Here is a 24,571-nt window from a genome sequence, read left to right on the forward strand (position 1 = left end):
ACTGTGTTTATCATCATACTTGGTAAGTGGAAGTAACTAGATCTTTATCTGTGTGAAATATATTACTGTGTTTAGAATCCAGCTTTTCTGTGTTGGTTTTGTGGTGATGTGTCTGAGTGTATCAGTGATGAATTAGGTGGAGTTCATCTTTTTAACAGCACTCTTCAAACTGAATTGATTTTTGATTTTGTTTCAGAGAACTGTTCTGCACAGACAGTATCAATATCACCACTGGAAACCCAAAAGCATGCTCTTAAAGATGAGACAGTTCTACTGTCCTGTGAGTATAAAGGTAATGTGGACAGTCTGCAGTGGTATCGTCAGTATCCTGGATCCAGACCAGAGAATTTACTGATAGTGTTTCCAGGATCAGAATCTAAAAGACAAGGACGGTTTGAAGCTACAGCGAATAAAACAGCAGTGAGTCTGAACATCTCCTCTACTGCAGTATCAGACTCTGCTCTCTACTACTGCGCTCTGGAGCCCACAGTGACAGAAACCCACCAAACCCTGTACTAAAAGTGTTTGTATGATTTGTGCAGAACAGTGCTGTTATCAGGAGGGGGCGCTGTTTGACTTTATTTTACATTTAGACTCTCAGCTGCTATAATATGTTTTCAGGATTTTGAAAAACCAAACCTCATTCTGCTGCCATTCAGCTTATGCAGAAAATCCAAGTAATCCCAAAGGGTTCACATATTTTATATTGCAACTGTATACATATATATTGTGATTTTTTACTTCTAGTTTGTCATTCTTTTATCCTTTATTTTGAGTTTTACCATTTTGTTGTATGTTACTTATATTTTTTTGTTAAATGTGAAAATAGATGTCTCCTGTAAAAGTATTTTAACTGTATGCTGGTCTGCTTTTTCCTTCATGTTGAGTCATCAATAAAAAACATTTAGGAAAAAAAGTTTTCAGGAGATGTGATGATGTTCTATCTTTATGGTGGATGAAGTGATCATGGGTACCTTGCCTTGCTTTACAGGACACTCTCAGATCTCAGTGTCAAGGAGCAGAACATACTATTTATTCTATTCCATCAAACCCTTGATGGTAACAGCCTTCTTACATTAAGCAGAGAAACCCAACAACAGTGGTCATTAAAAGACTGTAACAGGAAACAGACCAGAGATACGATAACCGATACAAATACCACAAAATATATTTAACATAAAATAAGTTGATTGATAATAAATTTCCTATGTTTTGTAGTCTTTTTACCCACAGTCAAACTTAGGTTAGAAAGCTTGATTCTGTTAGTTTTGGGGGCTCCTAAAAATACTGGACATATTTTAAATGTATTATTCACAGTATGTATGTGTAACAACTGTTAGATGTGATGAATTCCAATGGGAAAAAAGGGTCTAGTCTTGAGATGGTCTGATTGTCTCAGTCACTGAATTATTAATAGCAGATTCTTAAATATTCATATTTAAATACTCCCTCATGCACAGTACATTTAGTTTCTGCTGTACATCATACATTTAAACCGCATTAATTACACTGCTTGTAATGAAATGTATAGTAAGATCATGTTCTTTTAGCACTAATTGTATCCTCAAAATACCTTAAAAAAAAAGCATATTACTAATATGATAAGAATTTATCCCAATATAGTAAAATATTGTCATATTGTGCAGCTCTACTGTACAGTAAACACTGATAAAGAGAAATATGCATTATACACTGATGCACTAAACACTGTATCTTACACAGAATGCTATTGTGAACACAGCCACTGTTATTACAGTCTGGCTGGTTTACTTTTAAACACTTACACTGATTCCTCATAAAACTCACATATTTCATGATGGAAATCTACCAGAAGAGGGCAGAAACTACCTAGATTTACTGTATTAAGGTTAGTTCTGCATTTGTAATGAAAAGCTGAAGTGAGAACACCTATAAAATAATCTGATAATACAGTTTATTCACTGAATTTTCAGACAGTGTTTGAATCCTGCTTCCTATTTTTAATCTATTCAGCACCTTCTAAAAACCTGTAACTGACCCAAACCCAGTGTGTAACATATTGATTCTCTACATAAACAAAACACATCTTCAATACTGTATAACAGAACTGAAACATTACAATACTGACTGGAACAGCTGTGATATTTGTAATCTAGACTAATCTAACCACTTTTAAGGGGGTTGAATAGTTTTGAACTGCTTCTCTCCTGATCTTCATTCCTCTGTTCTTATAACTAATGTAGGAGGAGTCTTTACATGCTTGAAAAGTAGCTCCCAGATCTCTCCTCATTATCTGAACACTGGAGTCACCATGATGTTCCTGTGCTCTCTGACTGTGTTTATCATCATACTTGGTAAGTGGAATTAACTAGATCTTTATCTGTGTGAAATATATTACTGTTTTAGAATCCAGCTTTTCTGTGTTGGTTTTGTGGTGATGTGTCTGAGTGTATCAGTGATGAATTAGGTGGAGTTCATCTTTTCAACAACACTCTTCAAACTGAATTGATTTTTGATTGATTTTGTTTCAGAGAACTGTTCTGCACAGACAGTATCAATATCACCACTGGAAACCCAAAAGCATGCTGTTAAAGATGAGACAGTTCTACTGTCCTGTAAGTATGAAGGTACTGCATACAATCTGCAGTGGTATCGTCAGTATCCTGGATCCAGACCAGAGAATTTACTGATAGTGTTTCCAGGATCAGAATCTACAAGACAAGGACGGTTTGAAGCTACAGCGAATAAAACAGCAGTGAGTCTGGAGATCTCCTCTACTGCAGTATCAGACTCTGCTGTCTACTACTGCGCTCTGAGGCCCACAGTGACAGAAACCCACCCAACACTGTACTAAAAGTGTTTGTATGATGTGTGTAGAGCAGTGCTGTTATCAGTAGGGGGCGCTGTTTGACTTTATTTTACATTTAGACTCTCAGCTGCTTCAATATTCTTCAGTATTTTGATTCCAACTTGCTTTGAAAAACCAAACCTCATTCTGCTGCCTTCAGAACAAACATTCAGTATTCTCTAATCAGCATGAATAATATGAATATAAAACAGTTCTTCTGATTTGTGACTGGTCTCTTTTAACATTGTTGAAAATTGCATGAAATCTTTTCTTCAAGGTGGTTTAAGACCTCTGATAAAGCCTCCAGGGAAAGAAACGTACAGTTATTTATCATTCTTTCTGCAGCATCAACGAGTGCTTCCCTGTGAATCGGGATGCTCAGAATTGAACTCAGGCCCCCATCCTGTTCCGCCTTTCACCAGCGGTGTTTAGATACCTAGGCAAGGGCGTAGGAGCGGGCTTGATATTGGGGGGGACACATTTGCCAATATGAACCCAAGCCCACCCAATAGTTTCCTAGAACAACATTTGTGGAAATTACTTTTAATTAAAAGTAAATTATTATTATAAGGTGATTTTACAACCTAAACATTACATACAACTAAAAATTATGCAAGCAATGTCTGAATTATGTACATGACAAAAATTTTCAGTTATCACCTAATATTTAAAATAATATAACAGATTATTATTATTATTATTATTATTATTATTATTATTATTATTATTATTATTATTATTATTATGTATTGGCATGTCAATTCTGTTGTATATTTACATTTTCTCCTGCACTTTTATTTTTTTCTACTGAGAGCTCTTCTTAAGATGGTGTCCTTTTATGTAAAAGAATGTAACTTTACGTTTCATAGAGACTTTTATAAACGTCAGGATATGTGGTCTTACTGTGAAATACAAATGAACAGAAGTCACGTTACAGCAGTGTTTCTCAACCCAGTTCTTATATATTCTACTGCATATTAAAACTGTTCTGCATATTCTAGAGCAGTGTTTCTCAACCAGGGTGCCGCGGCACCCTGGGGTGCCGTCTGGCTTCATCGGGGGTGCCGTCAAAATATTGCGCCTCACGTGCATATTTCCTTTCCAGAGTCAGCTCGTGTCGGGGTGTGTCCCAATTCACAGGCAGCATACTCTGCAGGATGCGACCCACAGAGGCGGTGTATTACTGCGCAGCTGTGACGCAATCTGTCTTCGAATACAACCTCTGAAGGATGCAGCCCCTAAATTGGGACACACTGTAAAGTTTTTGTCCCCCACGCGATGCACGCGCTATTTTATTTCATATTCCGCCAGCAAACCCCCCCCCCCCCGGCTCTCACCTGAAGTACTGCGCCAGCACCATCCCCCCCCCCCCCCCCCCCCCCCCCCCGTTCTCACCTGAAGTGCTGGGGTGCCTTTACATCTCGCATATATTTAAAGGGTGCCGTGATAGAAAAAAGGTTGAGAAACGCTGTTCTAGAGCTTCCTCTGGTGGATATACATGATTAATTTAGGCTCCATAGGGGGCTAAAGGATTTTAACAGGTAAACTCAGTAAATGACTGTTTATTAGCTGATCAGGTGGAAAACACTAGTTTAGGGCAGTGATCGGGGTTAAGTAACTGCTTTAAACTACCAACTTAAAGTACTGTACGAAATTCTGGCGATCATCTACATCCAGCTTCTAGATAACTAGTTAGTTAAATCAATTTTCGTTCATTATAGCTCACAGTAAGTCCTGTAATCCTAAATGAATAAACAGTTTGAAAATTAAAGTGATTAGCTGATCAGGTACAGGGAAACATTACATATATAGTTTATTTTTTTCCTTTAACCCTGACTCCCAATCCAGCTAATTCCAAAGATAAGCTAACTCACTAACACAGCTGCAGTTTATTAATCACAGTGGGTTTAAACTGTGTGCTGATTCAGAGACGTGTATTTTTAACCAGCTATCAGAAACATATCATCACAGTTGAAGTGGTTAGCCTATCATTACCTTTCTTTTAGAAAAATCTCCGTATATCCAGATCTGTTTTAAAATCAGCTGAAGCTGCTGCGTCCCGATCCCGCTGCTAAATCTCACAGCGAGGGGGCGGGGCTTCCCCAACAGCAAACTGCCTCTGCTCCGCGCGCCGCAAAACCAGCAAGCTGATTGGCTGTTTCTACTGAGAGGCGTGACTTAATACCTGAACCGGCTCCGTGATTGGTCCGGTCTGTCTCCTCATTAATAGTACAGCTGACCTGAGCGAACTGATATCATTTTTGGGGGGGACAAATCCACCTGTTTCTAATATTGGGTGGGACATGTCCCACCCATCCCCCCCGGTTCCTACGCCTATGTACCTAGGTATTAATATAACTCATAATATATCATCTACTGTACGTGTTAATTTCCCCTCTTTGATTACAGAGATGAATGCTGATTTTCAGAGATGGAATAATCTCCCTCTCTCCTTGGCTGGGAGAGTCCAATGTGTGAAGATGAATATTTTACCTAAATTTTTATTTTTGTTTCAATGCCCTCCTGTGTTCCTACTCAAATCGTTTTTAAAGACATTGACAGGGCTGTCACCAATTTAATTTGGTCTGGGAAGATCCCTCAGATTAGGAAATCTACTTTGGAAAAAATAAATAAACTGAGGTGGATTAGCACTCCCTAATATCTTTTATTAATATTTTGCCACCAACATGTAAAATATTTTTTTGGCTACACTCACCTGATATAGACTGGTGTAGACTGGAATACTGGTTATGTAGTTCTACTTCTCTGCCTGGTCTGGTCTTTTCAACTCTTCTACTGTCCCTAAAACAATACTCACTTTCTGTCAAATTTAGTTGCAACTTAGAGGAATGGCTAAATCTCAGAAAGATTCTATATTGACACCTATTTGTTATAATCATTTGTGTATCATCTGATTCCACCTTTTTACAATGGGTTTATCTAGGGATTATTAACTTTCATTACTTGTATGAAGATAAAACCTTTTCTAGCTTTGAAAAACTGAATGGTAAATTTAAGTTTCCCTCAATACATTTATTTTGCTATTTACAACCCTATCATTGAGCCCAAACACTCTTCACTTTTTTCCCTCGTGAACTGATGAATGAACACTGGGAGGAGATGTGCAGTTTGAAACCTGACACAAATAGATTTATATCACAAAAATATAATTGCATTATGTCGCTCCAGTTGGAAGCAGAGTTTGGGACGGAGATTGGTGATGAATGGTGGTCAATGGTGGATATTTCTTTGTTAAATATAATAATGGATGATTCCTCTACAAGTGTTTTGACTGTATGCTGGTCTGCTTTTTCCTTGATGTTGAGTCATCAATAAAAACCATTTGGGGTAAAAAAAAAAAAACATTTTCAGGAGATGTGATGATGTTCCATCTTTACAGTGGATGAAGTGATCATGGGTACCTCGCTTTGCTTTACAGGACACTCTCAGATCCAACTGTGATATTGGTAATCTATACTAATCTAACCACTTTTAAGGGGGTTGAATAGTTTTGAACTGCTTCTCTCCTGATCTTCATTCCTCTGTTCTTATAACTAATGTAGGAGGAGTCTTTACATGCTTGAAAAGTAGCTCCCAGATCTCTCCTCATTATCTGAACACTGGAGTCACCATGATGTTCCTGTGCTTTCTGACTGTGTTTATCATCATACTTGGTAAGTGGAATTAACTAGATCTTTATCTGTGTGAAATATATTACTGTGTTTTAGAATCCAGCTTTTCTGTGTTGGTTTTGTGGTGATGTGTCTGAGTGTATCAGTGATGAATTAGGTGGAGTTCATCTTTTCAACAACACTCTTCAAACTGAATTGATTTTTGATTTTGTTTCAGAGAACTGTTCTGCACAGACAGTATCAATATCACCACTGGAAACCCAAAAGCATGCTCTTAAAGATGAGACAGTTCTACTGTCCTGTGAGTATAAAGGTAATGTGGACAGTCTGCAGTGGTATCGTCAGTATCCTGGATCCAGACCAGAGAATTTACTGATAGTATATCCAGGATCAGAATCTAAAAGACAAGGACGGTTTGAAGCTACAATGAATAAAACAGCAGTGAGTCTGGAGATCTCCTCTACTGCAGTATCAGACTCTGCTCTCTACTACTGCGCTCTGCAGCCCACAGTGACAGAAACCCACCAAACACTGTACTAAAAGTGTTTGTATGATTTGTGCAGAACAGTGCTGTTATCGGGAGGGGGCGCTGTTTAACTTTATTTTACATTTAGACTCTCAGCTGCTTTAATATGTTTTCAGGATTTTGATGCCAACTTGCTTTGAAAAACCAAACCTCATTCTGCTGCCATTCAGCTTATGCAGAAAATCCAAGTAATCCCAAAGGGTTCACATATTTTATATTGCAACTGTATACATATATATTGTGATTTTTTACTTCTAGTTTGTCATTCTTTTATCCTTTATTTTGAGTTTTACCATTTTGTTGTATGTTACTTATATTTTTTTGTTAAATGTGAAAATAGATGTCTCCTGTACAAGTATTTTAACTGTATGCTGGTCTGCTTTTTCCTTCATGTTGAGTCATCAATAAAAAACATTTAGGAAAAAAAGTTTTCAGGAGATGTGATGATGTTCTATCTTTACGGTGGATGAAGTGATCATGGGTACCTTGCCTTGCTTTACAGGACACTCTCAGATCTCAGTGTCGAGGAGCAGAACATACTATTTATTCTATTCCATCAAACCCTTGATGGTAACAGCCTTCTTACATTAAGCAGAGAAACCCAACAAAAGTGTTCATTAAAAGACTGTAACAGGAAACAGACCAGAGATACGATAACCGATACAAATACCACAAAATATATTTAACATAAAATAAGTTGATTGATAATAAATTTCCTATGTTTTGTAGTCTTTTTACCCACAGTCAAACTTAGGTTAGAAAGCTAGATTCTGTTAGTTTTGGGGGCTCCTAAAATACTGGACATATTTTAACTTTATTATTCACAGTATGTATGTGTAACAACTGTTAGATGTGATGAATTCCAATGGGGGAAAAAGGGTCTAGTCTTGAGATGGTCTGATTGTCTCAGTCACTGAATTATTAATAGCCGATTCTTAAATATTCCTATTTAAATACTCCCTCATGCACAGTGCATTTAGTTTCTGCTGTACATCATACATTTAAACAGCATTAATTACACTGCTTGTAATGAAATGTATAGTAAGGTCATGTTCTTTTAGCACTAATGATATCCTCAAAATACCTTAAAAAGCATATTACTAATATGATAAGAATTTATCCCAATATAGTAAAATATTGTCATATTGCGCAGCTCTACTGTACAGTAAACACTGATAAAGAGAAATATGCATTATACACTGATGCACTAAATACTGCACCTTACACAGAATGCTATTGTGAACACAGCCACTGTTATTACAGTCTGGCTGGTTTACTTTTAAACACTTACACTGATTCCTCATAAAACACACATATTTCATGATGGAAATCTACCAGAAGAGGGCAGAAACTACCTAGATTTACTGTATTAAGGTTAGTTCTGCATTTGTAATGAAAAGTTGAAGTAAGAACACCTATAAAATAATCTGATACTACAGTTTATTCACTGAATTCTCAGACAGTGTGTGAATCCTGCTTCCTATTTTTAATCTATTCAGCACCTTCTAAAAACCTGTAACTGACCCAAACCCAGTGTGTAACATATTGATTCTCTACATAAACAAAACACATCTTCAATACTGTATAACAGAACTGAAACATTACAATACTGACTGGAACAGCTGTGATATTTGTAATCTAGACTAATCTAATCTCTTTTAAGGGGGTTGAATAGTTTTGAAAGGCACTGGGTGTAAAGATCTCTGCTTCTCTCCTGATCTTCATTCCTCTGTTCTTATAACTAATGTAGGAGGAGTCTTTACATGCTTGAAAAGTAGCTCCCAGATCTCTCCTCATTATCTGAACACTGGAGTCACCATGATGTTCCTGTGCTTTCTGACTGTGTTTATCATCATACTTGGTAAGTGGAATTAACTAGATCTTTATCTGTGTGAAATATATTACTGTGTTTTAGAATCCAGCTTTTCTGTGTTGGTTTTGTGGTGATGTGTCTGAGTGTATCAGTGATGAATTAGGTGGAGTTTTCAACAACACTCTTCAAACTGAATTGATTTTTGATTTTGTTTCAGAGAACTGTTCTGCACAGACAGTATCAATATCACCACTGGAAACCCAAAAGCATGCTCTTAAAGATGAGACAGTTCTACTGTCCTGTAAGTATGAAGGTACTGCGAACAATCTGCAGTGGTATCGTCAGTATCCTGGATCCAGACCAGAGAATTTACTGATAGTGTTTCCAGGATCAGCATCTAAAAGACAAGGACGGTTTGAAGCTACAATGAATAAAACAGCAGTGAGTCTGGAGATCTCCTCTACTGCAGTATCAGACTCTGCTCTCTACTACTGCGCTCTGAGGCCCACAGTGACAGAAACCCACCAAACACTGTACTAAAAGTGATTGTATGATGTGTGCAGAGCAGTGCTGTTATCAGGAGGGGGCGCTGTTTGACTTTATTTTACATTTAGACTCTCAGCTGCTTTAATATTCTTCAACTTGATTTGAAAAACAAACCTCATTCTGCTGCCTTCAGAACAAACATTCAGTCTTCTCTAATCAGCATGAATAATATGAGAACTGTATCCTGAGCTGAGCTCCAGCAACCAGAAACCCATCTGTGCCTAGTGTGAGTACACCCTCAGATTAAAGGTCTCAGGTTTTTGTCATTTATTTTAGTCTCTTGTGTGAATTAATGCCCTGTGAGCCAGTTTTTGATTAAAAAGCGATGTCTGCTCTTACTCTTATGAATATTCATGACACGCATACTTCTCTCCTCTGATTGGCTAACAGCACTGTGACGCTCCCTTCACGGCTCTGCAGTGGCCGGTCACAAGTTTACACACATCTGTTCAGTGCATACAGTTGGAGCTAGAGTATAAATGATTGCTAGTAAATGACAGCAGGGCCTGTAAGGAGGAATGTACTGTTAAATATGTTCTACTGCAAAGAAAATGCTAAAAAAAAGTTTCTACAGTTTTGTATTTAGAGTGAAGCAAAATATAAAAACAGAACTATAGGCGACATTAGTTTATAAACATTTCCTTTATAACATTTTGGAGTAAATCTGAAAACTGCATTTTAAACACGACATATTAAACCCATTTCTCAAGTTATCACAGTCCCCTAAAGTCTTATTGAAATGTCTGTGACATGCTTTGGTCAAAATACAACAAGGATCAATCACTACAGCTCCCTTTTTTCCCTTTTTCCCTAATCAGCTCTTTTTAGAACAGCTGCTTTTAAAGATTGTATATTTAAATGATAATGAGCCACTGCTCATTCCACCACCTTGCACAACCTACAGTACATTTTATAGTGTTTGATTTTTTTTATTGATATTCTCTTCTGCTCCAGTATTAATGATTTCAAATCAGACCACTCAAACATGATTTAAAGTTCATAATGTCCCATAATGTTTGTGACATTTGGCGGCATCCCATGAGTTAATAATAGGTCAGGTTTGTTAACATGTTTCATCAATGCAGGTATAAGATATATATATAGATCTTCTACAAAGACAGAGAGCAGAGTGGAGCAGCTCCTCAGAGCAGGAGTTTCCTGTTGTAGTTTCTCATAACTGCTCTCACTTCAGAGAGATTCACACTAACACACAGATCAGCATTAGAGCACTGAGAGCTTAAACACACTACTGATTCCATCTGATCATATTCACAATGAAGACCATCCTCCTCATCATCCTCATTACCATATCAGGTACTCACTGTCAAGATATGATTAATCATATTTAGAACATTTAATTTTCATTATTTTCTAATATTTGAATTCTCCTGTTTGCCTTTCAGGTGTTTTTGCTGCTGATTGGATTAAACCAGTTGATCTCTCTGTTTCTAAAACAGAGGGAGAATCTGTTACACTGAAATGCTCTTATGAGTCAAGTAGTCAAAATGTTTATCTCTACTGGTACAGACAGTATCCTAACAGAGCTCTACAGTATTTACTGTATAGAGGAGCTCAATCAGAGAGTGGTAATGATAACACTGCAGACAGTAGATTTGGGTCGACTGCAACTGAATCCTCCACTGATCTCACTGTTACAGTAAGACTAGCAGATACAGCTCTCTACTACTGTGCTCTGGAAGTTGAAGCACAGTGATACAAAGTCTCTGAGAAGCTTTACAAAAACTCACACACCTTCTGTTTACTTTGAACACAAGCAGATCAAAGTAATATCAAACCACACTGCTTATCTCTTATTACACTCTCTCAGAAATGACTGGATGTGGTTATACAGGTGGTATTAATAAAAAAACAAGTACAGATGTAGCTAATGAAGGATGTGGAGAAGTGGGGACATTTTATACTCAGTAAAATAGAGATAAATGACTGATCAGTACATTGATTTATCAGTCTACTCATGCTTTAAAATTAAAAAGTGAATGGATACAGGTAAACTAAAGACTGAGAGAAACATTTACATTGTAGGTGGAAAATGATCCCTTAGAAATAGATCCCTTAGATAGAATTTGCTATTTATATATCACTGCCCCAGGAATGATATTGGCAGTGTTACTGTTTGTCATAACTAGACAAATATATTGCAGAAAAGCAGAGTTCAGAGATAGAAAAGGACAATGACAATTGTTTTTTTAGTGATCTATACTGCACTGGTCAATTGCGGACCACACAGCTGGATTTAGGGCGTCTCCCGTTGAAACACTGTGCCTACGCTTAGTTAAATCACATGAGGTAACCTCAAAGCATTTTCTCATATTCACCTAAAGTTCTCAGGAGATGATATTCCATCTTTATGGTGATTGAAGTCAAGTCCTCGATGGTAACAGACATCTCACATTAAGCAGAGAAACCCAACAACAGCGTTCATTAAAAGACTGTAACAGGTAACAGAGAAGAGATAAGATAACCGATACAAATACCACAAAATATATTTAATGTAAAATAACTTGATTGATAATAAATTTCCTATGTTTTGTAGTCTTTTAGCCACAGTCCACCTTAGAGTAGAAAGCTTGATTCTGTTAGTTTTGGGGGCTCCTAAAATACTGGACATATTTTAACTTTATTATTCACATTATTTATGTGTAACAATTGGTTAGATGTCATGAATTTTAATGCGGAAAAAAGGGTCTAGTCTTGAGATGATCTGATTGTCTCAGTCACTGAATTATTAATAGCCGATTCTTAAATATTCCTATTTAAATACTCCCTCATGCACAGTACATTTAGTTTCTGCTGTACATCATACATTTAAACCGCATTAATTACACTGCTTGTAATGAAATGTATAGTAAGATCATGTTCTTTTAGCACTAATGATATCCTTAAAATACCTTAAAAAAGCATATTACTAATATGATAAAAATTTATCCCAATATAGTAAAATATTGTCATATTGCCCAGCTCTACTGTACAGTAAACACTGATAAAGAGAAATATGCATTATACACTGATGCACTAAATACTGCACCTTACACAGAATGCTATTGTGAACACAGCCACTGTTATTACAGTCTGGCTGGTTTACTTTTAAACACTTACACTGATTCCTCATAAAACACACATATTTCATGATGGCAATCTACCAGAAGAGGAAATTACCTAGATTTACTGTATCAAGGTTAGTTCTGCATCTGTAATGAAAAGTTGAAGTAAGAACACCTATAAGATAATCTGATACTACAGTTTATTCACTGAATTCTCAGACAGTGTGTGAATTCTGCTTCTCCTTTTAATCTATTCAGCACCTTCTAAAAACCTGTAACTGACCCAAACCCAGTGTGTAACATATTGATTCTCTACATAAACAAAACACATCTTCAATACTGTATAACAGAACTGAAACATTACAATACTGACTGGAACAGCTGTGATATTTGTAATCTATACTAATCTAATCTCTTTTAAGGGGGTTGAATAGTTTTGAAAGGCACTGGGTGTAAAGAACTCTGCTTCTCTCCTGATCTTCATTCCTCTGTTCTTATAACTAATGTAGGAGGAGTCTTTACATGCTTGAAAAGTAGCTCCCAGATCTCTCCTCATTATCTGAACACTGGAGTCACCATGATGTTCCTGTGCTCTCTGACTGTGTTTATCATCATACTTGGTAAGTGGAATTAACTAGATCTTTATCTGTGTGAAATATATTACTGTGTTTTAGAATCCAGCTTTTCTGTGTTGGTTTTGTGGTGATGTGTCTGAGTGTATCAGTGATGAATTAGGTGGAATTCATCTTTTTAACAACACTCTTCAAACTGAATTGATTTTTGATTTTGTTTCAGAGAACTGTTCTGCACAGACAGTATCAATATCACCACTGGAAACCCAAAAGCATGCTCTTAAAGATGAGACAGTTCTACTGTCCTGTAAGTATGAAGGTACTGCAAACAGTCTGCAGTGGTATCGTCAGTATCCTGGATCCAGACCAGAGAATTTACTGATAGTGTTTCCAGGATCAGAATCTAAAAGACAAGGACGGTTTGAAGCTACAATGAATAAAACAGCAGTGAGTCTGGAGATCTCCTCTACTGCAGTATCAGACTCTGCTCTCTACTACTGCGCTCTGCAGCCCACAGTGACAGAAACCCACCAAACACTGTACTAAAAGTGATTGTATGATGTGTGTAGAGCAGTGCTGTTATCAGTAGGGGGCGCTGTTTGACTTTATTTTACATTTAGACTCTCAGCTGCATTAATATTCTTCAGGATTTTGATGCCAACTTGCTTTGAAAAACCAAACCTCATTGTGCTGCCTTCAGAACAAACATTCAGTCTTCTCTAATCAGCATGAATAATAGGAGAACTGTATCCTGATGTCATAGTGTGTTAGAATTCTAGAGGTAATTTACATTAATGCCCTTTTAACTTATCTTAAACTTAGAAATTATGTCATTTTTTTCCATTAATTTTGGATGATTTGTTTAATCTTTGATCCAGATTACACAGTTCATTTGTTCCAGAAAATGTAAATACTGATATACTGAATAGATATGATTTTTAAACCAGTAGAAAAATATCTACCCTACCATCTGTTAAACCAGTAGAGAAACAGATCTTCTGTCCTTTAAACCAATGAAGACTCTCAGCTTAACTTGTCTGTGCAGCATCTTTGAGGATAAACACTACACAGAAAGGCACAGCCAAAACTGTTATTAATATCAGGCCAATGAAATTGAAAATAAAATGCAATGCTTTAAACAAGCAGTTTTACTTTTCACTCTTTGTGCAACTTGTTCCTTGTGTTGCCCGTACATGATGCTTCACCCACATCTATGAAAATACTGGGTCTAAAACAGCTGCTTTGAAGAAGATTGGTACTAAATATAAAGCAGTTCTTCTGATTTGTGACTGACCGCTTTTAACATTGATGACAATTTCGGTGAAAGCTTTTCTTCATGGTGGTTTGAGACATCTGATAATCCCCCAAGGAAAGAAATGTGCAGTGATTTACCATTCTTTCTGCAGCCTCAACAAAGTTTGTAGTGTTTTAATGTCCATCTGTTATCTTCACTTCACATATCTTGTATGTCTTTGTAGTGTAACTGGGACGATTCCACTAAAATAATAAACTGAACTGAGTAACTGAGCTCCCTAGCAATACAATAATACAGCACTATATACTTAATACAACATGCTCAGTTTATATGATTCAATATCAGAAACAAATTATAGGAACAAAAATGAGTTTCAAGACAAGTTAATTTTGTTCAGCCATCTCCCAAGTCCTCAAAATGTTTATCAGGTTATTTAACACACGTCTGCTCTACAAAGCTCTAAAAAAGACATGACAGGAGCATGTATGCACCTCATGCATAAATGCAATGCCCCTGAAAACAATTACTAAAACTGACCACAACATACTGAACCTTGTGGTCTCAGAGTGTGCACCTCCACACCAATTCAACTGCCATACTTTCACCTGATAATATTCATTTTAGTGTGATCTATTTCTGTATATTTTATAGGTTGTTGGACTATGTGATCTATTTATCTGTTTGTTTAAAATATGGCGGACTCAACTGATTTCTCTACTGGATTAAAGGATAGTAGATCAACAGAAAACAGCAGAAACTGTCCAAGACTGTGATTTGTATAAAAAAAATAATAATAATAAACAAATACAAGTCCAAATTCTAAAGATTGGGTAGATAACTTTGGGGTGTATCTCACAATGGTAGGTTTTCCAGCAGGAGAAGACTCCATCGAACTCAGGAAAATGTACCCACATATATTTCATGCAGGCACATTGAAAGGGTCTTCCGGTGGAGGTCCTTAACCTCATTTCTTATGCTATGAGTTATTTTATGAATCACAACATACAATCATATGTAAAAAGAATGTCAACGAAGATCAACGAAGATTAAGGGGTATTTTAAGGTCCTTTAGAATCTTTTAACCCTTTGGAGTCACATATGTGGAGAAGAGTAGTAAAGTTCTTTTAGCTTTGAGAATGTTTGGGCATTGCAGATGCTCATATACTCATCCAACTCAGACTGAAGAATAATGGTCTGGCACCACTGAATTTGCATTTATAGATACGAAATAAACCAAGCAATAAGAACAGATGAATGGATTTTTGATGTAGACAAGCTAGTTGCACTCTCTTTTCTATATTAGTAGCAAATTCTTAAATATTCCTATTTAAATACTCTACCTCATGCACAGTACATTTAGTTTCTGCTGTACATCATACAATTAAACAACATCCTGATCTTCATTCCTCTGTTCTTATAACTAATGTAGGAGGAGTCTTTACATGCTTGAAAAGTAGCTCCCAGATCTCTCCTCATTATCTGAACACTGGAGTCACCATGATGTTCCTGTGCTCTCTGACTGTGTTTATCATCATACTTGGTAAGTGGAATTAACTAGATCTTTATCTGTGTGAAATATATTACTGTGTTTTAGTATTCAGCTTTTCTGTGTTGGTTTTGTGGTGATGTGTCTGAGTGTATCAGTGATGAATTAGGTGGAGTTCATCTTTTTAACAACACTCTTCAAACTGAATTGATTTTTGATTGATTTTGTTTCAGAGAACTGTTCTGCACAGACAGTATCAATATCACCACTGGAAACCCAAAAGCATGCTCTTAAAGATGAGACAGTTCTACTGTCCTGTAAGTATGAAGGTACTGCGAACAATCTGCAGTGGTATCGTCAGTATCCTGGATCCAGACCAGAGAATTTACTGATAGTGTTTCCAGGATCAGAATCTAAAAGAGAAGGACGGTTTGAAGCTACAGCGAATAAAACAGCAGTGAGTCTGAACATCTCCTCTACTGCAGTATCAGACTCTGCTCTCTACTACTGCGCTCTGCAGCCCACAGTGACAGAAACCCACCAAACCCTGTACTAAAAGTGTTTGTATGATGTGTGTAGAGCAGAGCTGTTATCAGGAGGGGGCGCTGTTTGACTTTATTTTACATTTAGACTCTCAGCTGCTTTAATATTCTTCAGGATTTTGATGCCAACTTGATTTGAAAAACCAAATCTCATTCTGCTGCCTTCAGAACAAACATTCAGTCTTCTCTAATCAGCATGAATAATATGAGAACTGTATCCTGAGCTGAGCTCCAGCAAACCAGAAACCAAACTGTGCCTAGTGTGAGTACACCCTCAGATTAAAGGTCTCAGGTTTTTGTCATTTATTTTAGTCTCTTGTGTGAATTAATGCCCTGTGAGCCAGTTTTTGATTAAAAAGCGATGTCTGCTCTTACTCTTATGAATATTCATGACACGCATACTTCTCTCTGATTGGCTAACAGCACTTCACGGCTCTGCAGTGGCCGGTCACAAGCCTACACACATCTGCTCAGTGCATATAGTTGGAGCTAGAGTATAAATGATTGCTAGTAAATGACAGCAGGGGTTGGAAGGAGGAATGTACTGTTAAATATGTTTCTACTGCAAATAAAATGCTCAACAAAGTTTCTGCAGTTTAGTATTTATAGTGAAGCAAAATATAAAAACAGAACTATAGGCGACATTAGTTTATAAACCTATTACCTTTATAACATTTTGGAGTAAATCTGAAAACTGCATTTTAAACACGACATATAAAACCCATTTCTCAAGTTATCACAGTCCCCTAAAGTCTTATTAAAATATCTGTGACATGCTTTGGTCAAAATACAACAAGGATCAATTACTACAGCTCACTTTTCCCTGTCAAATCAGCTCTTTTTATAACAGCTGCTTTTAAAGATTGTATATTTAAATGATAATGAGCCACTGCTCATTCCACCACCTTTCAGAACCTACAGTACATTTTATAGTGTTAAAAAATGATTTTTTTTATTGATCCACTGCTCCACTATTAATGATTTCAAATCAGACCACTCAAACATGATTAAAGCTTCATAATGTTTCATAATGTTTGTGACATTTGGCATCCCAGGAGTTAATAATAGGTCAGGTTTGTTAACATGCTTCATCAATGCCGGTATAAGATATCTATATATATATATATATATATATATATATATATATATATATATATATATATATATATATATATATATATATATATATATCTCAGAAATCTCTCAGAAATGACTGGATGTGGTTATACAGGTGCTTATAATAAAAAAAGCAATTACAGATGTAGCTAATGAAGGATGTGGAGAAGTGGGGACATTTTATACTCAGTAAAATAGAGATAAATAACTGATCAGTACATTGATTTATCAGTCTACTCATGCTTTAAAATTAAAGAGTAAATGGATACAGGTAAACTAAAGACTGAGAGAAACATTATATATATATATATATATATCACTGCCCCAGGAATGATATTGGCAGTGTTACTGTTTGTCATTACTAGACAAATATATTGCAGAAAAGCAGAGTTCAGAGATAGAAAAGGACAATGACAATTGTTTTAGTGTGTTGCTAATGTTGATAAGCCATACCGGCCAAATATTCAATGCAACCCTATAAGTTATATTAAATCACATGTTATAAACACATTGAGCCCTTTTTTAGTGATCTATACTGCACTGGTCAATTGCGGATCACACAGCTGGATTTAGGGCGTCTCCCATTGAAACACTGTGCCTACGCTTAGTTAAATCACATGAGGTAACCTCAAAGAATTTTCTCATATTCACCTAAAGTTCTCAGGAGATGTGATGATATTCCATCTTTATGGTGATTGAAGTCAAGTCCTCGATGGTAACAGCCATCTCACATTAAGCAGAGAAACCCAACAACAGCGTTCATTAAAAGACTGTAACAGGTAACAGAGAAGAGATAAGATAACCAATACAAATACCACAAAATATATTTAATGTAAAATAACTTGATTGATAATAAATTTCCTATGTTTTGTAGTCTTTTAGCCACAGTCCACCTTAGAGTAGAAAGCTTGATTCTGTTAGTTTTGGGGGCTCCTAAAATACTGGACATATTTTAACTTTATTATTCACAGTATGTATGTGTAAGATTTGTTAGATGTGATGAATTCCAATGGGGGAAAAAGGGACTAGTCTTGAGATGGTCTGATTGTCTCAGTCACTGAATTATTAATAGCAGATTCTTAAATATTCCTATTTAAATACTCCCTCATGCACAGTACATTTAGTTTCTGCTGTACATCATACATTTAAACCGCATTAATTACACTGCTTGTAATGAAATGTATAGTAAGATCATGTTCTTTTAGCACTAATGATATCCTCAAAATACCTTAAAAAAGCATATTACTAATATGATAAGAATTATCCCAATATGGTAAAATATTGCCCAGCTCTACTGCACAGTAAACACTGATAAAGAGAAATATGCATTATACACTGATGCACTAAACACTGTATTTTACACAGAATGCTATTGTGAACACAGCCACTGTTATTACAGTCTGACTGGTTTACTTTTAAACACTTACACTGATTCCTCATAAAACACACATATTTCATGATGGAAATCTACCAGAAGAGGGCAGAAATTACCTAGATTTACTGTATCAAGGTTAGTTCTGCATCTGTAATGAAAAGCTGAAGTGAGAAAACCTATAAAATAATCTGATAATACAGTTTATTCACTGAATTCTCAGACAGTGTGTGAATTCTGCTTCTCCTTTTAATCTATTCAGCACCTTCTAAAAACCTGTAACTGACCCAAACCCAGTGTGTAACATATTGATTCTCTACATAAACAAAACACATCTTCAATACTGTATAACAGAACTGAAACATTACAATACTGACTGGAACAGCTGTGATATTTGTAATCTAGACTAATCTAAACACTTTTAAAGGGGTTGAATAGTTTTGAAAGGCACTGGGTGTAAAGAACTCTGCTTCTCTCCTGATCTTCATTCCTCTGTTCTTATAACTAATGTAGGAGGAGTCTTTACATGCTTGAAAAGTAGCTCCCAGATCTCTCCTCATTATCTGAACACTGGAGTCACCATGATGTTCCTGTGCTCTCTGACTGTGTTTATCATCATACTTGGTAAGTGGAATTAACTAGATCTTTATCTGTGTGAAATATATTACTGTGTTTTAGTATTCAGCTTTTCTGTGTTGGTTTTGTGGTGATGTGTCTGAGTGTATCAGTGATGAATTAGGTGGAGTTCATCTTTTCAACAACACTCTTCAAACTGAATTGATTTTTGATTTTGTTTCAGAGAACTGTTCTGCACAGACAGTATCAATATCACCACTGGAAACCCAAAAGCATGCTCTTAAAGATGAGACAGTTCTACTGTCCTGTAAGTATGAAGGTACTGCAAACAGTCTGCAGTGGTATCGTCAGTATCCTGGATCCAGACCAGAGAATTTACTGATAGTGTTTCCAGGATCAGAATCTACAAGACAAGGACGGTTTGAAGCTACAATGAATAAAACAGCAGTGAGTCTGGAGATCTCCTCTACTGCAGTATCAGACTCTGCTCTCTACTACTGCGCTCTGCAGCCCACAGTGACAGAAACCCATCAAACACTGTACTAAAAGTGTTTGTATGATGTGTGCAGAGCAGTGCTGTTATCAGTAGGGGGCGCTGTTGGACTTTATTTTACTTTAAGACTCTCAGGTGCTTTTATATATGATTTGAAAAACGAAACCTCATTCTGCTGCCTTTAGAATAAAACATTCAGTATTCTCTAATCAGCATGAATAATATGAGAACTGTATCCTGAGCTGAGCTCCAGCAAACCAGAAACCCATCTGTGCCTAGTGTGAGTACACCCTCAGATTAAAGGTCTCAGGTTTTTATCATTTATTTTAGTCTCTTGTGTGAATTAATGCCCTGTGAGCCAGTTTTTGATTACAAAGCAATTTCTGCTCTTACTCTTATGAATATTCATGACACGCATACTTCTCTCCTCTGATTGGCTAACAGCACTGTGACGCTTCCTTCACGGCTCTGCAGTGGCCGGTCACAAGCTTACACACATCTGTTCAGTGCATACAGTTGGAACTAGAGTATAAATGATTGCTAGTAAATGACAGCAGGGTCTGGAAGGAGGAATGTACTGTTAAATATGTTTCTACTGCAAAGAAAATGCTCATTCTATGCTATTAATAATATACATGTCAAGTTTAATTACTGTATACTTTTGGAGGAAAAATGTCTATTCGGTTGTGCATAAAAGAGATTTCTATAAAACCAGCAAACCAAAATAATAAAAAATAATTCAATGTTATTCACGGTGTTTAATCGTCTGCTCTCTTTAAGAAAGATAAATGTTACATCTGATAAATGTTCTAAAAAGCAGAGCTGCTGCAGGAGCTAGGAATGTAAGTACACGATTTACAAATCAGTCCAGATTTGTTAAACTGAGTTACATTTCATTAATCCTTGAGTACAGTTTATTAATCCATCTGTACAATTTATACATCTGTATATACAGTTTATAAATTCATGAGTACAGTTTATAAACCAAAATACAGAGTACAGAATTTGCTCAACTTTTTTTGACCCCTCCAGGGCTCTATAGTTCTCAGCTTTCATTAGGCTTGTTAGACTTTGCAGAGCTGTTGTGGTTTACAAAAGGAGAAAATCAGAGCTAAATTAATATATATATTTATACTACCATACTACCATTTAAATATTAGGTAGGTTTGAAAAAAAAGAATATTAAATCGTTTTGATATATCATTTCCTCTTATATAAATAATACACAGTATTCAGTGTTTATAATTTATAATTTAATAGCTGTTATTCTAGCTCATATTCATGCAGTTTGATACTATAATATTAGAAAAAGTTCTAAATTTTTCTTTTATTAGAGCCACAATTTGTTTTTTTTTTTATCTTTATGCGGTATACTTGGTTAGGAGCAAAGAAAGAATTTAATTGTACGAGGAAACTTATTTCTTACTGTACACATGACAATAAACTCTTTGAATCTTGAATCAATGCGAGATCTGCTGCAGGAGGAGACTGTCCGACTTGACTTCCCTCCATCTCCACCTCCACCCCCGAACTCCACCCCCCAACTGCGCCCGACTGCTCCTGCTGACCAGCAAGGCGAGACTGCGGCAAAGTTAGTTTTATGTTTCACATTCGTGAGAGATTCGGAATTCCGGACTTCCTCCCCCTTAATCAAAACGGAGATTCATCACTGTAATTGTGGTTTCTTGCTATAATGAGGGAACACAACAAACTACAACCACAGTTTTTACTGAAGATTGTATATTTTACATCATATTTAACAAAAATACATCCGCAACGATAGCGCTCTCACCCCGCTTCTCTTCCCAACAGAGTGCTGCTCTCTTAGGGACCGTGGCACAATAACGGACCACAGCAAAAAACGAAAACCACTATTAAACTCTCTTAAATGTGATTCCTTGATGGCAAAACTAACAGTACCTTATACAAACATATATTGCCTACATATTACAAGCCTTAAAAAATAAATAGTCAATTTATTTATTTTTTTATACAACTTTATTAGTCAAATAAATGCATTAAACTCAGTTATCAATGAATGTATTAGTCTCAAATCAACTTTGTCATGTACATATACATGATCCTTACATATTACAAAGCTTATTTTTAATAAGTCTGTTAATTTATTTTAAAATAGAATTTCCTTACATGTTACAAGGCTTACTTTTTCAATTAGTCAATTCACTAATTTTACATTAAATGAATGAACAAATAAATGCATTAAACTCAATCATCGTTAAAAGTATTTATTTGAAACCAACTTTATCATGTACAGATATATATTTCTTACATGGTACAAGGCTTATTTTTTTAATTAGTCAGTTTATTAATTTTATATTAAATTAATGATCAAATAAATGCATTAAACTCAATCATCGTTAGAAGTAATCATTCCAAATCAACTTTATCATGTACAGATATATATTCCTTACATGTTACAAGGCTTATTTTTTTATTAGTTAGTTCATTTATTTTATATTAAATTAATTATCAAATAAATGCATTAAACTCAATCATCGTTAGAAATAATAATTTCAAACCAACTTTATCATGTACAGATATATATTCCTTACATGTTACAAGGCTTATTTTTTTAATTAGTCGGTTTATTAATTTTATATTAAATTAATTATCAAATAAAAGCATTCAACTCAATCATCGTTAGAAGTAATCATTTCAAATCAACTTTATCATGTACAGATATATATTCCTTACATGTTACAAGGCTTATTTTTTTAATTAGTTAGTTAATTTATTTTATGTTAAATTAATTAGCAAATAAATGCATTAAACTCAATCATCGTTAGAAGTATTTATTTCAAATCAACTTTATCGTGTACAGATATATATTCCTTACATGTTACAAGACTTATTTTTTTAATTAGTTGGTTTATTAATTTTATATTAAATTAATTATCAAATAAATGCATTAAACTCAATCATCGTTAGAAGTATTTATTTCAAATCAACTTCATCATGTACAGATATATATTCCTTACATGTTACAAGGTTTATTTTTTTAATTAATCAGTGTATTTATTTTATATTAAATTAATTATCAAATAAATGCATTAAACTCAATCATTGTTAGAAGTATTTATTTGAAACCAACTTTATCATGTACAGATATACATAAGGGTTGAAAATGAAAAGGTGCTGATGAGATTACATTAAAATTCTAGCCAGGAGTGGATTTCCTAAGAGATTCTTGGCACCAAGATGATTCTTAGATGGTCAAGCAAGCTTCACACTAAGCTTTCTCTGCAAATAAATAAATGAATGAAACAAAATAAGTAGAAAACACACAAAAACATTTAAAACTGAGTTATTTATTTGACTATCAAATGTATTGTTAAATAAATAAACAGAATTAATGTAGTTTCAATATATTACATAAAGTGATAATTTAGTAGTTTAATACATTTATTTAAATATAAAACATAAAAATAAATTAACTGACCACCTTAAAATAAGTCTTGTAACATGTAAAGAATATAAAGCTTTACATGACAAATTTAATTTGAAATAAATACTTCTAACGATGATTGAGTTTCATGCATTTATTTGCTAATTAATTTAATATAAAATAAATGAACTTACTAATTAAAAAAATAAGCCTTGTAACATGTAAGGAATATATATCTGTACATGATGAAGTTGATTTGAAATGACAACTTCTAACGATGTTTGATTTTAATGCATTTATTTGATAATTAATTTAATATAAAATTAATAAACCGACTAATTAAAAAAATAAGTCTTGTAACATGTAAGGAATATATATCTGTACATGATAAAGTTGATTTGAAATGATAACTTCTAACGATGATTGAGTTTAATGCATTTATTTGATAATTAATTTAATATAAAATAAATGAACTAACTAATTAAAAAAATAAGCCTTGTAACATGTAAGGAATATATATCTGTACATGATAAAGTTGATTTGAAATTATTACTTCTAACGATGATTGAGTTTAATGCATTTATTTGATAATTAATTCAATATAAAATATATAAACCGACTAATTAAAAAAAAAGCTTTGTAACATGTAAGGAATATATATCTGTACATGATAAAGTTGGTTTGAAATAAATATGTCTAACGATGATTGAGTTTAATGCATTTATTTGATAATTAATTCAATATAAAATATATAAACCGACTAATTAAAAAAATAAGCTTTGTAACATGTAAGGAATATATATCTGTACTTGACAAAGTTGGTTTGAAATTATTACTTCTAACGATGATTGAGTTTTAATGCATTTATTTGCTAATTAATTTAATATAAAATAAATAAACCGACTAATTAAAAAAATAAGCCTTGTAACATGTAAGGAATATATATCTGTACATGATAAAGTTGGTTTGAAATAAATACATCTAACGATAATTGAGTTTAATGCATTTATTTGATCATTAATTTAATATAAAATAAATTAACTAACTAATAAAAAAATTAAGCTTTGTAACATGTAAGGAATATATATCTGTACATGATAAAGTTGGTTTCAAATAAATACTTTTAACGATGATTGAGTTTAATGCATTTATTTGTTCATTCATTTAATGTAAAATTAGTGAATTGACTAATTGAAAAAGTAAGCCTTGTAACATGTAAGGAAATTCTATTTTAAAATAAATTAACAGACTTATTAAAAATAAGCTTTGTAATATGTAAGGATCATGTATATGTACATGACAAAGTTGATTTGAGACTATTACATTCATTGATAACTGAGTTTAATG

General features: G+C 34.7%; 4 protein-coding genes across 9 annotated transcripts in view; 1 reads left to right on the forward strand and 3 right to left on the reverse strand.

Annotated features, from left to right (window-relative positions):
* Nucleotides 1-24,571, reverse strand: part of LOC111190415 (zinc finger protein OZF-like) — a 589,012-nt gene that overhangs the window by 208,188 nt on the left and 356,253 nt on the right. The window lies entirely within an intron of this gene.
* LOC103025045 (zinc finger protein 501) overlaps nt 1-24,571 on the reverse strand; it is a 266,885-nt gene that overhangs the window by 208,188 nt on the left and 34,126 nt on the right. The window lies entirely within an intron of this gene.
* Nucleotides 1-24,571, reverse strand: part of LOC103044584 (zinc finger protein 501) — a 234,011-nt gene that overhangs the window by 133,404 nt on the left and 76,036 nt on the right. The window lies entirely within an intron of this gene.
* LOC111190412 (zinc finger protein 345) overlaps nt 1-24,571 on the forward strand; it is a 406,705-nt gene that overhangs the window by 34,927 nt on the left and 347,207 nt on the right. The gene's annotated exons all lie outside the window — the stretch shown is intronic.

The sequence above is a fragment of the Astyanax mexicanus genome, chromosome 8 (genome assembly GCF_023375975.1).
Source record: "Astyanax mexicanus isolate ESR-SI-001 chromosome 8, AstMex3_surface, whole genome shotgun sequence".
NCBI lineage: Eukaryota > Metazoa > Chordata > Actinopteri > Characiformes > Acestrorhamphidae > Astyanax > Astyanax mexicanus.